Source organism: Hipposideros armiger, unplaced genomic scaffold (genome assembly GCF_001890085.2).
Source record: "Hipposideros armiger isolate ML-2016 unplaced genomic scaffold, ASM189008v1 scaffold_77, whole genome shotgun sequence".
Lineage (NCBI taxonomy): Eukaryota > Metazoa > Chordata > Mammalia > Chiroptera > Hipposideridae > Hipposideros > Hipposideros armiger.
In genome coordinates, this window is record NW_017731427.1 from 256164 (window position 1) to 271251 (window position 15088).

A 15088-nucleotide genomic window follows, 5' to 3' on the forward strand; every position below is an offset into this window, starting at 1 on the left:
CCGGCCGAGCCCCGCGAACCCGCCCCGTGGCGGTGGCGCGGCGCCCCCTTGTGCCAGCCGCGGGTCCCGAGGGCGAGCCGACCCCGGCGCGGCTGCCCGGAGCCCGGGGCCGTGTCCCCTGGGAGCGAACTCTCGGGGCGCACGGGGGGGGGGCGCACACGGGCGCACCCGCACACACAGCGGCGTGGACGCACAGAGCCCCCTACTGCACCAAAGCAGCCCTCGGGGTGAAGGGCAGGGAAGGCCCCCTCCACGTGGGGAGGCCCCTTGGGGTCTGGAGACACTCGCCGGCCACCAGCATCTCCTGCTGTGCGGGGCCAGCGATGCCGGGGGCTCGGATGGCAAGGCTCGCCCTGGCGAGGGACTTCACTTCGTTTCCAAGAAGGAAGTGAGTATTCTGCAGCTGGAGCTGAAACCCAGGCCCCGGAAACAAGGCTTTTCCTCCATAGACACTCTGATTGGATTAGAGCCAGAGGGGCCTGGCCACCTCCGCCCTGGGAGGCCACCTCGCCTCCCTCGGGAAGTGCTTCTGGCGCCTGTTAGCGAGCCTTCCTCAGACAGAGCAGAGTCTGCCCTTCCCAGCACGTGCCGCCCTCTGAATGGGTGTTTGTAGCTGTCTGGCCAACTGGGCGACATTCTCCTGAACACGGAAGCCCTCCGACCCTGAGAAACACTGGCTGAAATGTAAATGCGCAAAAGGTAACCCGTGGACAGCTCTGGACAGTGCCCGCAGGCTGAGTGCCTGCTGCTGCTAATTTTATTTACCTAGGTGAGCGTGCATGATTTCCCCACTCAGTATTATTCCCCAGTCCCTTACTGTTCTCCCCGGGAGGAAATTTCCAGACCCAAGTCCACCCTGGCTGCCTCTTGCAGGCCCTGCACCTTGTATCAAGAACCTGGGTCGCTGCGGCCATGCAGAGTGGAACAAGCCCATCACCTCCCTTTTCCAGACACTATACCCTTGTTTATCCAGCCAAAGTGCTTGCCAGCCTATTCTGTCAGCACATCACATTTTCAGTCAACTCTGGCTTTTTCGTCAACAAAAACCTCTAGATCTCTTCAGTCTCTATCTGTGCAGTTGTGTTTTAGTTTTCCTGATCCATAAATTTCAGTTACTTGGCTCTTTAAAATCTAGGTGCAGTACATTACAATTTGGTCCTAGTCAATTCAACTTTGTTAGTTTTTGCTAACCTGTTCGGTTAGTCTAATTGCAACAGCTTAAGCCCAGGTCATCGATACAATGTTCTCAAAGGGCGGCCTGGAGGGCAGGCGGGGCTCTCTGCTTTGCTGCTGACCATCAGCTTGCCTTGGACCCGATCTCTGTCCTCATCTAGAAGGTTCTAACAGCACACATTTTTCAGTTTTGGGTGGTGGCGGTGTCAATGGAGACAGTTGAAGGCCTTTCTGAAATCGAATATAACCAGCCAGGCATCTCAACGGGCAAGTCCACCAAACAAAAAGGGCAAGTGTGGTCTGTTCGATGACTTTTTGTAGTACCGGACTAACAGTACCCCCTCTCTTCCTGGAGCGGCGCAGCATGAGCCAGAGGCCTGGCGGCGACATCACTGCTGGGCCATCGCTTAGGGGCTGTGTGTCCTTGACCCAGTCCCTGACTTCTCTGTGCCTGTTTTCACGTCTATAAAATAGGAATAATAGTAGAACCTACTTCACTGTTTGTTTTCCTAATTAAATGAGTTAATACCAGGACACACGTGGCCCATTGTAAACACACCAGTTATCATGATTATTTCAGGCATTTGCAAAGATGTAGAATGTTTCAGGAACGTTGAAGCGAAATACTGAACACGTCTGCAAGCCCGGGAGCTTTGACGTGGGACCGGGGGCCCTTGGAGAGGTCACGCAGTCCCGCCTTCCACCTGAGGGCTCTGCCGGGCACCTGCAGAGGACGCTGATAAAATGGGTCCCTCGGCGGCCTTTTTCCTATAAGCCAGTGTGCTCTCCCCCATAACCACACATGCACGTCCAGTGTCTCGGGGACACATGGGCCCTGCACGCACTTCCTTTCACACCACTCTCAGCGCCTGTGCATTTCGCATCAGCCCCTTATTGCCCCTCTCGTGCGTTTCCTTCCCCTTTATTATTTTTATTGCTTTGTTTTTGGACGTCTGGATGTCTCACTCTGCATTTCTGATTGTTGCTGAAATCCCAGTTAGGTGGCATCAGTGAGGACCTTCCGGCAGCCTCGTGTCCTGGGATCCCAGTCCTGGTCACAAGGACAGGGCAACCTGGGAACAGGATGGCCAAAGATATTTGTCGTTCCCGGGGGACTATTGCTTTTTCTGACAACACTAGATCCACACCCTGGTTGTGCCTGTGCATGCCGTGTAGCGCCTGTCTCACGTCAGGCCTCAGCGGGCAGGCCACCTTTGCTTCCTGGTCCCCAGCACAGGGCCTGGCACCTGTGTGTGAGTTAGCAGGTGTTTACTGAGCGCGTGCAAGTGGGGAAGGGAATGGACGTGGCCACAGACGCAGATGTCTGACCACTTCCTTTATCAGCGTTTTCCAAAGTAGTAATTTTCTTCTAGATATTTAACTATAATTTTCATTTCTTGGCTGCTTTTCAAAACCAGATGACAATTCACTCCTTTTTTTGGTCACAGCTTTATTGAGATAGAATTCATACACCATACAATTCACCCAGTTCAAGTGTGCAGTTTAGTGATTTTTTTTTTTTTGGACGTTCCTAGAGCCGTGCAGCCATCACCCCAATCGATTCTACAACATTTCACTGTCCCGTAAAGAAACCCTGGGCCCTTTATCATTGTCCAGCCACCAGCCCCTGCAACACGGACCCATTTCTGTCTGTCTGTCCCCCTCTTGGTCCGTTGGTACTTCGGAGCTGGGAGGACGGCTGGGTTTCCTGTCCGGCACGGGCAACGCTCTCAGCCCCCACAGACTCTGCTCCTGGCTTCCTGGGCCCTTCAGACACGTTCATTCTTTTGTTCGTTTATCTGCCTGGTTCTTAGCTTTCTTTTTCTTCTTATTGAAGGACGAAGGTATTGTTTCTGACTTGTGTGACCGGCACTGTCTGCACAGATTGGCCAACCAAGCCTCTCCCCTCCTCGGTGGGCCCACTGCGTCCTCACAGCTGTACCAGGAAACATTTTCTTCCTGCGTTTCTGTTCTCTGGTTGTTCTTTTTCTCGTGTGTTTGCAGCATTTTATGTCTCCAGGTCATTTGGCAGTCCCCAAATGCCCAGTGATGTGTATCTGTCCCACGAGAGCTCTTAGCTTTTCCTTATCTGCGTCCTTCTCATCTGCTCTGTCATTCTGCTTTGACAGATCAAACATTTCCCTTCACAAGGCCTGTAGGCTCTCTTTGAGCCTTCTCAGAGTTCCTCCTTTGTTCATGCTTTTCATCGTCTGCCCTAAGTTCCCTAGTCCTACATTTCTGTTCTTCTAGTTCCTCATCTTAATTTGAGATCCAAATAGGGGAGCAGTCTACCCAAATGCAGACACGTTTTCTTCAGTGCATCTTCCAGGCTGCCACACACGTCCCTGCCAGAGCGAGCTCACTCTGGTCTTCGCCGCGTGGCTTTGTGGTTCCAGGAGAGGACGGTGTGTGCCGAGGGTGCAGAGGTTTTGTGCACGTGATGTTTCCGTATGTGGGTCCTGGAGGCTGAGCGCTGATTAAAGGTCCTTGGGGCCGCACTCTTTCCTAGGGTGAGTGGTTGCTTCTTTCTTAGCTGTTGGCAAGGGAGCCGTTTCACACTTGGAATTTCCTAACCCAGGTGTGAGCACTGAGGCACGCCTGCGACCGGGGGGTCCCTCGCTCTTCCTGACCAGCAGGCTGACGGACTGTGTGGCCGAGGCCAGCGAGCTGGCTGTGTTGCTTTACATCTGTAACGTTCACAATCAGCGTCTTCATGGGCAATGTCCGTGACACTTCTCAGTATAGCTCCTGTTACTGTGAACGCCCAGATCCAGTCAGCACCAGTGTTTCTTCAGGAGTGTCTCTTATCATTTAATTTAAATCTTGAGTGGAACGCAAGAACCTTCTCCTTCCTCTATCAATTTTGTGCTTATGAATTTAACACCCAGTTTTGCTTATGTCATGCTTCTCAGTAACAACATCAAATTCGATGTAACAACATTTTAAATTAATGAAATTGCCTCATTCTGTCTGGCATTCTGGAACAAGATTTTAGGTGATTAGGACTTGCTTTGTTTCCCGAGTTATTTGGCGTCAGCGACATCCTGAAGTGATATTTCTCTTGGTGGTGTGGACAGAGTGGTGTCCTCAGCCGTTGAAGTGTCAGGGGACAGGCCACTTACCTCCACGCAGCTCAGTAAATATTTGTTCACACGTCAGTTGAGCACCCACTCAGTGCCAGGTGCGCTGGGCCCTCCAGCCTAAAAGATGCGTCAGACCCAGTGATGCCCTCAGGGCCTGGAAAGCGTGTTGAGGAAGAAAACAGCCTGTGCAGTTAGCGCCACTAGCAGTGAAGTCCGGGGGATGGTTCAACAGCAAAGCTGAGATGTTACACGTGAAGGCTGATGGCTTATCCATCTCGGCTCAGCCTCTGAATGAGCTTTAAATTCTTCCTCCCAAAACATGAGTCACCCCACACCCCCATTCCCATCCCCACTTCAATCTCCACAGAAAACTGGTGGCTCTGATCATAGAGACAGGAGTGAGAAAAAGACAGAGAGACTCGGAGAGAAAGCCACAGGCTTCTCCCACACACAACAAACCCAAATAGAACAAAGAGCCATTCTAGGACTAGTGGGTGACAAATGGTGGCCATCTTTCCTGAAAAACAAAAAATCCGAGTAATCGTATGGAAAGGCTGAGAATTTCCTGCAAGTAATAACAACAATGGTGCAGGGGGCATGGGAAGAGGGTTCACAGAGCGGGTACAGACGCTGTGATCGAGTGGGGTTCAGTCCACGGATGCAAGGATGGTTCAATATCCATCAAGCAGCCAACGCGACACACTAACGAAAACCACTTGATCATCTCAACATATGCAGAAGCAGCATTTGACAAAATTCAGCATCTACTTATGATAACAACTCTCAGCAAAGCGGGTGTAGAGGGAACACACTCAGCGTAGTAACGGCTGGACATGACGAGTCCAGAGCATCTATATACGGATGCTGCTGTGAGTGCACCTTCCGCCTCGGGGTGGGCTCTTGAAGTCACCCCCAGGCCCAGGGACCCCTTTGCTCAGGTCCCTGGGCCTCGCCAACAGCGCTCACCCTCCTTCAGATGACTGACTGTCACCTGGCCCTGCCACTCGTTTTGTACCTAGTGCCATTATTGCTGTGCTTACCTTAAAAAAATATGCCCCGTCTCCCCAAATAAACAGCAAAACCAGCATTTAGACAAATGTGTGGTAGTCCAGTGGAAATGTCCTTTTGTTTGACTTTTTCCCGGGATGAATTTTTATCCTCGCACCGTGGCTGACAGTCCCCCTTGCACAAGTCCAACCTCACCGCATCCAGGGACGGGTCTTTTCATTACCGCGCTGGCGCCAGGCGCCCTTGCGTGGGTGTGAGCTCCGGGCGCCACATGCCAGCTCCGGTTCTTTCTGAGGAATAACGTTAACCATCCCCCAAGGCCTGATTTTAATTACAAGGCGTTCCCATAGTTCTGACAACACTTCAATCTGTGGCCATCCTGCTAGCATCTGCCACCAAGAGAACATAACTCCCCACGTGACTTCCTGCGAGTCAGCCTCAGCGGACAGGCTGGGGGGGCTTCTTTCCCAGCACATGGGACACATCTGAGCAATTTAGGGTTTTTCGTCCTCCCTATGGGACTAGAAGGGCTCTGGTCACAAGAGGAGGCCCCTGGACAAAACAGCGTCAGGAGCCCCGGGCTGCAGACAGGGTGGTGACCGGGACACTGGAGACTTCCTGGCAGGGCCTCTGTGGGTGGCGCTCCCTGAGTCAGGTTGGGACTGGGCGGGACGGGCCCCGGTCACATGATCCATGTGGCAGGCAGCTGTCCTCAGCTCTGCCTGACCAAGGAGCACTCGGACTCTGTCCAGGACCCGAGCACTCCGACAAGCTCAGCCACTGCTGGTGTTGTCACCTCTGTGCGTATGCGGGACGCGAGCCCCATGGCTCCCATCAGCGGCAACGCACGACTGCTGGTGCCTGGGAACTCGCAGCCCAGCTTTGCCGCCCCAGGGCAGTTACGTCGGCTCTGATGGGTGGGGCAGGGGGCGATAAGCACAGCTAGGAGCCACCGTGTGAGGCAGGGTGCCCGCCCGCCCCCCGGGCCAGGTGACACACACAGCTTCATCTGCTGTCATCTGCTTGTTCATGTGGTATTTCTGTGGAAGCCCCTTTTTTCTCAGATGAATGAAAACCTCCTGCAGCTGTTCTGCCCATTTTATCTCCCCTGGATGTTTGAAGTCATCTTATCATGTCCTTTAACCTCCACCCGTCCCATCGCTGCCACCAGAGACCACACAGACCGAGTGCAGCTAGAAAAACGCCAGGACCACAGAGACACTAAAATAAATGCCATTGGGGAAAATAGGGAGTCTGCTTCCCCAGGGACTTCCCAGCAGGTACAAAGTGACTGCCAGCCCGTCAGTCCCAAACACAAGGACAGGGTCTGGTTGGCCACACCGGTGGCACGGCCTCCCCTGCCTGCACCTGGTTTACACAGGAAACATGGCCTGTTTGCCAGCAAGACGTACAATCAAGCTTTTTGCTCAGCAGAACGTGGTGAACAACGGTGGCCTGTGACAGGAAGTAAAGCACAGGTAACAGGTCTCCTGTGTGGGGACGAAGCCGACACCACTGTCCTCTCCTGTTAAACACGGGACTGAAGACGCCCCCTAAACAGCGGGCCCGTCCCACTGTCACCCCAGAAGCAGGGGCGCTCCCTCTGTCTGGTCCTTCTTGGCTCCTACGGCGTTCGATTGGGGCAATCCTTCTAAAGAGAGTTCCTCCAACTTGTGCCCAAATGGGCGGGCGTCTGCAGGTGCCCCTCCCAGGGGCTGCGTTCTCCTCCTGCTGGCTGCCAGGACAGGGGCGGGGGAGGGGGGACATCGCCCCGCTGGCTGGAGCGGGGAGGTCTGACGTCATTCCACATTCAGCTTCGGGCCCTGCTCCCGGTTAGTTCCACGAGAGGAAGCTAATGGCGTCTCAGTGATGCCTTGGAGGATAGAGAAGCGGGAGCCTGGTTCCCTTCCATTGTCTCAGGGCTGACTAGTCCTTGCCAGGAAGAGAACGTGACCCTGGCAATGGTCACAGGAGGAAGCGACAGGACATGTGGTGAGGTAGGAACTGCTGCTTGTGCCCCCAGGTGCCCCCTACGCCCGGGAATTCACGCCCCCGATACCCCGGGAGCCCCAGAGAAGGAACTGCAGGAGCTGAAGAGTTCTGGGTGGCAAAAGCGGCGTCCCCTCCTGCCAGCTGAGTTGAGTTCCAATCCCAGGAGCAGTCTTCTGTAAGCCACACCGCCAACAGCCACATCGGCAGCCTGTGGGGTCCAGGGCTCAGCGGGCACAGGGCTGGTGCCACGGGAGGGAGCAGGTGCTGCTTGTGGGGATAGATTCCGGCCATGGCTCGGAGGACACTGGTCCCCCGCGTGCTGCAGAATGGGGATGTGAGGCCGTGTGCACTGTCTGCGGACAACGCACACCGGCCTGTGCCTGCGGCTGAGTGGTCCTGTCGGACGTGCGCCTCACGTCTGGCACCCACAGCATTGGCTGCGTGGACATTATTTTGCCACTGAGCTTCCCACTACCGTAAGTAACTTCTCACTCATGCCAGAACTTTCCTTCATTGCTTTCTTGGTGCCAGGTCTGTGCCAGGCACCTGCCATGCAAAGGGTTCCTGTTATCGAAGACCTTCTGCTATTTTGGGAGAGACAGACTTGTAGACAGGTGTCAGATGTGACCATGCAAGCTGATAGGTGTGACGGTGCAGGTGGACAGGTGTGATGGTACAGGTGTCAGATATGACCGTGCAAGTGGACAGGTGTGATGGTGCAGGTAGACAGGTGTGACCATGCAGGTAGACAGATGTGCCGGTGCAGGTATCAGGTATGACTGTGCAGGTAGGCAGGTGTGACGGTGCAGGTGTCAGTTATGAATGTGCAGGTAGACAGGTGTGACCATGCAGGTAGACAGGTGTGATGGTGCAGGTGGACAGGTGTGACGGTGCAGGTGGACGGGTGTGACAATGCAGAGATCAGGCCCCCTCGCCACACACCGACACAGGACAGTACCACTGATGGACCCTGTGGGAGGGACCATGGAGGCCCTGAGCGTGGCATCTCCCGGTTCTGCCGTGTGCGGTCCCTGGGCTGCTGTCCATCTGTGCCTTTTCCCTACGACAAATCGACAAATCATAGCCCTGTGTGGGACCTCTTTCTGTGAGCTCAAATCCAGTCTGAGGGTAGCTGTGGGAGCCTGAGCTTGCAGATGGCTCAGAGGTGAGGGTGGTCTTACGTGGATGGTGCCGCCCAGGGGTTTCATTGTGACAGAGCTGTGGAGCCTTGTCAGAGGGTGACAGGCTCTGCCGGGGTCCCTGCCATCCACTGGCCCTGCACACGTCTTGTCTTCTTCTCTCTTCATCTTGCCCCAGCCCTTCCTGGAGGGGCCCCCAGGGTGGGCTCTGCATGTGGATGGAAAATGAGAGGGGTCCTTTCACACGGCAGGAGAGCCTGATGGGCCCCTGGTGTCAGGAGTGCCGTGTCCACAGAGGAGCTGTGTTTGTAGGATGGAGCAGTGATATGGTGGCCCTTGTAGGAATGATCTGGGACCCTCACAGAAAGGACGGACCTGGCAGCCTACATATCAAGATCACATCTCCCGTAGCTCTCTGGGGACTGCTGGACTGGTGACCAAAGGGACAGGCTACAGGTCCCAGCCTGTGCAATGTCATCCTGTGACATCACCGGTGTGCCATCATCTCTTGAAGAGTGGCCCAGCCAAGCAGAGGCGAGAGGTGGCCTGCTCCCAGCACCAGCCGCCAGTGCCGCCCAGGGTGAGTCTTTGAAGCCCAGTCATCCAACACATGACAGCGCTGTGCAAGGGACACGTCTAGGAAAACACCGTTTTGTTCAGAATGATCTGTCTGCTCCCTGATTCTCTAGCAGGTTGTCTTTGAGGACCCACCTCATGCTGGGCGCTGGCCACGTGCTGGGACAGAGTCAGCCGGTTAAACACAGGCCATCCCACCTCCAGGGGCCTGTGGCAGCCGGACGTCCCACGGCTCACAGAGAACGGGTCCTGGGGACTCTGGCCCCTTGGTCAGTCACGGTGCAGCAGAGGCCTGACAGGCAGAGGCCTGGATTGGAGCGGTTGTCCCGTTCACTTATTTTCCTATATCTGCTGTTGAACGACTGGAAAATTCCCCATCACTCAACACCCACAAAGCAGAATTACCAGAACCAAAAATAAGGAGACACCCACGCTTTTAACCGCACAGAGATCAGGCCCCAGACTGATCCAACGCGGCTCCCAGGGACGCCAGGACAGCCAGAGCAATTAGCAAACCAGGTGCTGCTGGGAAAAAGTAACAAATGCTGCTAGATTTAAATTTTTCTTTTTTGTTATAGTGGACTCAGGCCAAGTTATACAACTTAAAATCAGGGTTTTGGAAGGAAATGCAACAACCCGCTGGTTCAGGAGCAGCAGCAGGTCTCGCAGGAGACGGACGTTGTTACGAAACGGGGGAGAAGCCTCCCGACGAGTCGGCTCCCTGCCCGGCCAGTGCCGCCGCCACCGCCGCCGCTGTTACAACAGCAGGTGTGCCCCCACCCACAATGCAGGGCTGGGTGGGGTCGGCCTGTGCGTCCCGTCACCTCTAAGGACAAACGCCCTAAGCCGCAGTCTCTGAAATGGACATTGCACGTGACCAGGTCTGCTGTGTCCCCACAGAAGGGAGGGACGTCCCGGCTTCCTCCCACTGGCAGGGCACGCCCAGACAAGACAGGTGTGTGCTGCAGCAAAGCGACAGCACGCAGGAACACACGCACGAGGCATCACTGCCTGGCCGGGGCCAGGATGTGGCAGGACCACGAGCGCAGGCTGCAGGGGACACAGCTCCTATGCTCACGTGTGTGCTGTGCCATGTTGGACGGGGTGGGTGTTTGCTCAGTCTGGAGCCCGGGATGTTTGCTACCTTGACAGCCGGCTGGCTGGGCACTGCCTATGCTGGCTTGAGGGACGGTTCTCGAGCAGCCCACAGCTTCAGGCCCGCGGATGGCTGTGCCTGAACCCCAAACCCTGAGCACACGTGTCTCCTGAGACCCGGCACGGAGCTCTGGGCCACAGGCTTCATGTTCTGTCATCAGTGTCATCATATAGTCAGGGCACCATTCTGTTCACACAGGGATTTCCCACGGTCTCATGGTTTGCCCAGTGTGTGTATGTGTGTGTGCGCTTAGGTGTCTGTGTGCGTGTGCATGTACGCGAGTGTGGGCCAGCGTGTCTGCGTGCGTGTGCATGTACGCGAGTGTGGGCCAGCGTGTCTGCGTGCGTGTGCATGTACACGAGTGTGGGTGTGTCTGTGTGCATGTGTGCATGTACATGACTGTACTGAAAATAGCTGAGGGTCTATAACTATCGGGTTGTTGGGAAAGTCATGACACATTTTTGCATTGAAAAACAAAAATACATCATGACTTTCCCAATGACCCAACAGCTCAGTCAGAAGACAGGCAGACAGGGCAAGACGACAGAAGCAAACGACAGGCTTGTTGGTCTAACCAGCGAGCAACATGTTTGGGGAGTTCGGGGGGTATCTGGGTCCCCTGCCCCGCCTCTCAAATGACAGGAGGCGGACGGGATGTGCTGCCCACACGGACTCTCAGGCCCCACCCTGGCCCTTTTACAAGATGCCCAGGATCCAATGTGAGAAAGTTCCGGAAGCTTGGCCGTCTCGGGTCTTTGCTCTACATTTATTTGATTCTATGAAGAGAAGCTCTTAAGAGGCTATAAAGGGACCAGCCGAGCAAGCGAGCATGTCATGAATGTTGATTGAGCACCTCTGCTTATCCCAGGCGTGTCGGGGCCAGTGCAGGCGGGGGTGTCGGGGGACCACTTTACCGGCCACGTTAAACAGCCAGCACTGCAGACTGCCTCTCATACCTCCCGGCAGAAATGTATTAACGCACAAAGCTCATCAGTCCTGCATTTTCTCATTATCTTTGCTCAACACAGGTGACCGTGTGGGTCTGCAACCAGCCCAGGCAGGAGGCTGACGCCCCAGTTAGCGGATGCTAAGAACCAGCCCCCCTCGTCCCCTCCCCCACGATGGCTGAGCACGTGCCAACATGGGACTCGCAGCGAGAGGTCTCACCTGTAGCAGCCGTCTCTGCTCCCGGGGGCGTGGGCGGCAGGCCCGTGTTTCACAGGAAGCTGGCCGTCAGGCCGGTTCACGGCAGCACAGCCCTCCCAGCCCTCCTGCTGGTTCCCACATGTGGCCTGGCCAGTAAACACGAGGGAACTTTCTGGAAAGAGGTTAGCCTTCTCAGGCTCCCCGGGAAGGTGGAGCGGAGGCAGAAGCCAGGGCCGCTCCCAGGCCGAGAGGCACACAGCTTGGCCCCGGGGCTGCCATGCAGGGCAGTGGGGCCCTCCTCCCTAGGACCGTGTGCGTCTCAGAGGTGGGCACCTAGTCCTCCCGTGCGTGCCGGCCCGGCTGCAATGTCCTGGGCACCTGCACCCCAGCAGCCGTGAGTGCCGGAGTGCCTCCCCAAATTGCTGACGCTGTGCGAGTCCACACCCTCTCCTGGGCTCTGTCCTTGCTCTGAGCACATCCACATTCTACGTTTAAAACCAGACTCAAAATTCACCTGTCATCAGGCCCATCCTCAGCCCCCAGCCTGCTGTCCTGTGCTGCGGCCAAAGCGGGTGTGATCAGAATTACAGGATGGAGCCCGGTGGCCGTGTGCCCCCGAGGGGGCTGCCTTTCTCACTTGGACGTGATCTGGAGGGTCAGACCCACCCGGCAGCAGCTGCAAGGCCTGGGAGACAGGGCACGGTGACAGTGGACGGCCCTGCCCGCTGTGCGATGACTACGTCTGTCTCTCCCATAGGCCTTCTCAGAGGCAGGTCGGCCTCGCTCACGGCTGCACCAGATAAATATTCGTTAACTGTATGAACGAACAAGCAATCCTCCCTAATCGCTGCCAACACTGTATGTGAAATCTGAACTTACAGCAGTTTTGAAGACTTGGAATTAAGTGACAATGAATGTCCTGATACAGGACCCCCTCAGCCCCAAGCAGGGTGACAGGGGTCACAGGAGAGGGTCAGGTCCTCAGGCTGCAGGAAGCAGTCTCGGCCAGACCAGAGTGGATGGTCCCCCGCACCCCCAACCCCCAGCCACTGCTGGCTGGAGGGCTCACCGCTGTCCAGTGACATGAAATTCAGTAATTAATTGGAAGTCAGAGCCGAAACTGCCGAGTGGTGGCATCAGTCTGTCCTCTGAATGTGGCTGCACTTTGTCACCCAAGGCTACCCCCCAGCAGGTGGCTGTGCCTGGGTGTCAGCTGCTCCGCCTTTCTCAACGTCCATGTAGACAGGTGGCTGGGCACCACAGCCGCCTCACACAGGATGTGTCCCCCACACGCGGGCCCGAGTGGGGACGGGGTTGGGCAAGTCTGGGCACGTCCGCACCCCTGGGGACCTTTACACTCCCGCTTATGGGTGCTCCTCACCGCTGTCCAGCGTGCCGTGCCCAGAGCCGGGTGTCGCCTGGGGGGGCCCGTGGAGCAAAGCACTCGGCCCTGGCCATGCCTACCTCCCTTCCGAGGGGACCTGCGGGCGCTGTGCTGCCCGTGGCTCTTTGCAGGGCCAGGCCCAGCTGGGCAGTCTCCAGGAGGCCACTTGCTGTCTCCTCACCCCAGAGGACAGCAGCAGCTGGCCTCGAGTCTCCATTCCCCTTCTCAGCAATGATGCTTGTGGGCACAGAGCTGGGCAGCAGGCCAAAAATGCAACTGGACAGGACCTGCCTCCGGGCATCTATGCACTGCCCGGTGTGCCGGGGCGGGGATGCATCTGCCCGCGCTCAGTGAGTGTACGGGGAGCCGGGCATGTCGTCTGCAGCCGAGACCATCCGTAGAGGAGAGGCAGGTCTGCCAGGCCACGCGGAGTCCTGACGCGCCCTGGGTGGCACATACCCCCACCGCCATGCTCAGACTTCGGGGCTGCCTGCGCCTCTGCAGGGCTAACGGGGCACATTGGGTGGCCACCAGGATAGGCGTTTGCCCAGGCACCGCCAGCTGGGTGGGTCCTGACCCTGGGTCAGTCCTGACCTTGATCCCCAGGTGGATCTCCCCACAACACAAACAAGAAGGCAGGACGCCCTTTCTGAGCTCCCTTCTCAAATCTGGACTTTTCCTGGATCACCGTCGTCTCTGGGGAAATGGGCAAGTCAGGAGGCAGCTGCGAAATATTCCGGAACACGTTCACCCCCTAGAGCAGCGGTTCTCAACCTGTGGGTTGTGGCCCCTTTGGGGGTCGAACGACCCTTTCACAGGGGTCGCCTAAGACCATCGGAAAACAAAAAGATATTTACATTACGATTCATAACAGTAGCAAAATTACAGTTATAGAGTAGCAACGAAAATAATGTTATGGTTGGGGGTCACCACAACATGAGGGACTGTATTAAGGGGTCGCGGCATCAGGAAGGTGGAGAACCGCTGCCCTAGTGGTCCGTCCCCTCACAACCTCGCCCCACCTGAGAGAACGTGCCACGTCAGCCACGCTGCTGGGTCCCCTCAGAATCGAAGGCCTGACCCCCAGAGCCTCTCGCTTCCACGCGGATCATTTCTTCCGGCTGGGGGTGGGGCCGGGGGCTGCAGTGCGTCAGCGGTCAGGGGCCTCGGCGAATGGAGTGAGTTGGGGACCCGTCACTCCCAGAGTGGGGGTGTGCGTGCATGAGTGTGCTGCAGGCGAAGCCTGATGGCCGATCGCAATGTCACGGTCACCGTTAACAGTGACAGCGCATGACCGGCATGAACCATTAGAACCTCACGCCGAGCACGTCTGCTTCTTTTGTCAGGACCTGGACGCACAGAACCAGGACAGCTGCTGGCTCAGCTCTGCTCCCGAGCACCCCCCATGCCTGCCCCACGTGTCACCTCGTTTCATGTCATTTAATCCGTAAACCGTTACTGAGTCCATTTTGAGGACCAGGGAACTTAGGCATCAGGTGTGAGGATGTGCTCCATGTCATCCGGCTGAAAAAGGGCCGAGTGGGAACTGGACCTGCTGCTTCCCAACGTCACTGCGATGTCACCTCTGGTGGCGCTCACATGGCTGGTGCTCGCTGGGGCGCGGCACCTACACCCAGTTAACGCGGAAAGCAGCCACTCTTCCCAGCATGGCGGGGTCTTGTCCCCTCTCCTTCAGTGACTGGAAACCTGCCCCAGGGGAACCAAGTGACAGGTGGGAGGACCCGTGATGAGCGAGGCTCAGTGCCTGCAGCGGCCGCTGTGCTCGCCGGTGACCCTGGGGTTTAACTTGCCAGACACACAATGAAAACAGAACAGACTTCGCCTGCAGGTTGGGGACAGGCGTCCCCAATGCGGAAACGCTGGAGGCGCGTGAATGTCAGTTAGCTGCAGCATCGCGACTCCGGGAGCCGGACTCACTACACGTGGCAGTTCTGAAAAACACCTTCGAGCAGCAGCTTGCACCCTCACCCTGTGCCACAGGGTTTGCTGAGCTCCTCCCAGGAAGGCGCTTCGTCAGACAGGCCCCGAAGGGTGGGGACAGGCACAGCCTGGGGCCTGTCACAGCGAGCCCCCCACCTGGCCATGCAGCGTGGCACTAGAACCGCCGGTCCCACCACCTCCTTCCCCCACGTCAGAGGAGTTCCCTGAATGACGCGCTCTGGGAGGCTTTATGGTCTTATCAGTCGAGGGGAGAGTCCCTCTCCTGTCCCAGGGGACACGACGCTTAGCGACAAATGCCACTGGGCAGGAGAGCAGCCCAAGCTGCTTGGAGAAGTGGCCTCCCGCTGCTGCCACGGTGGAGCGTGGCCTGGTGGTCACCCCCCGCGCACTGACACCCCGCCCGGCGCGCCCTGGACGCTGGGCTCCTTTGCCCACAGCCCGAAGCCCAGCAGAAGTCACGGAGGAAGCA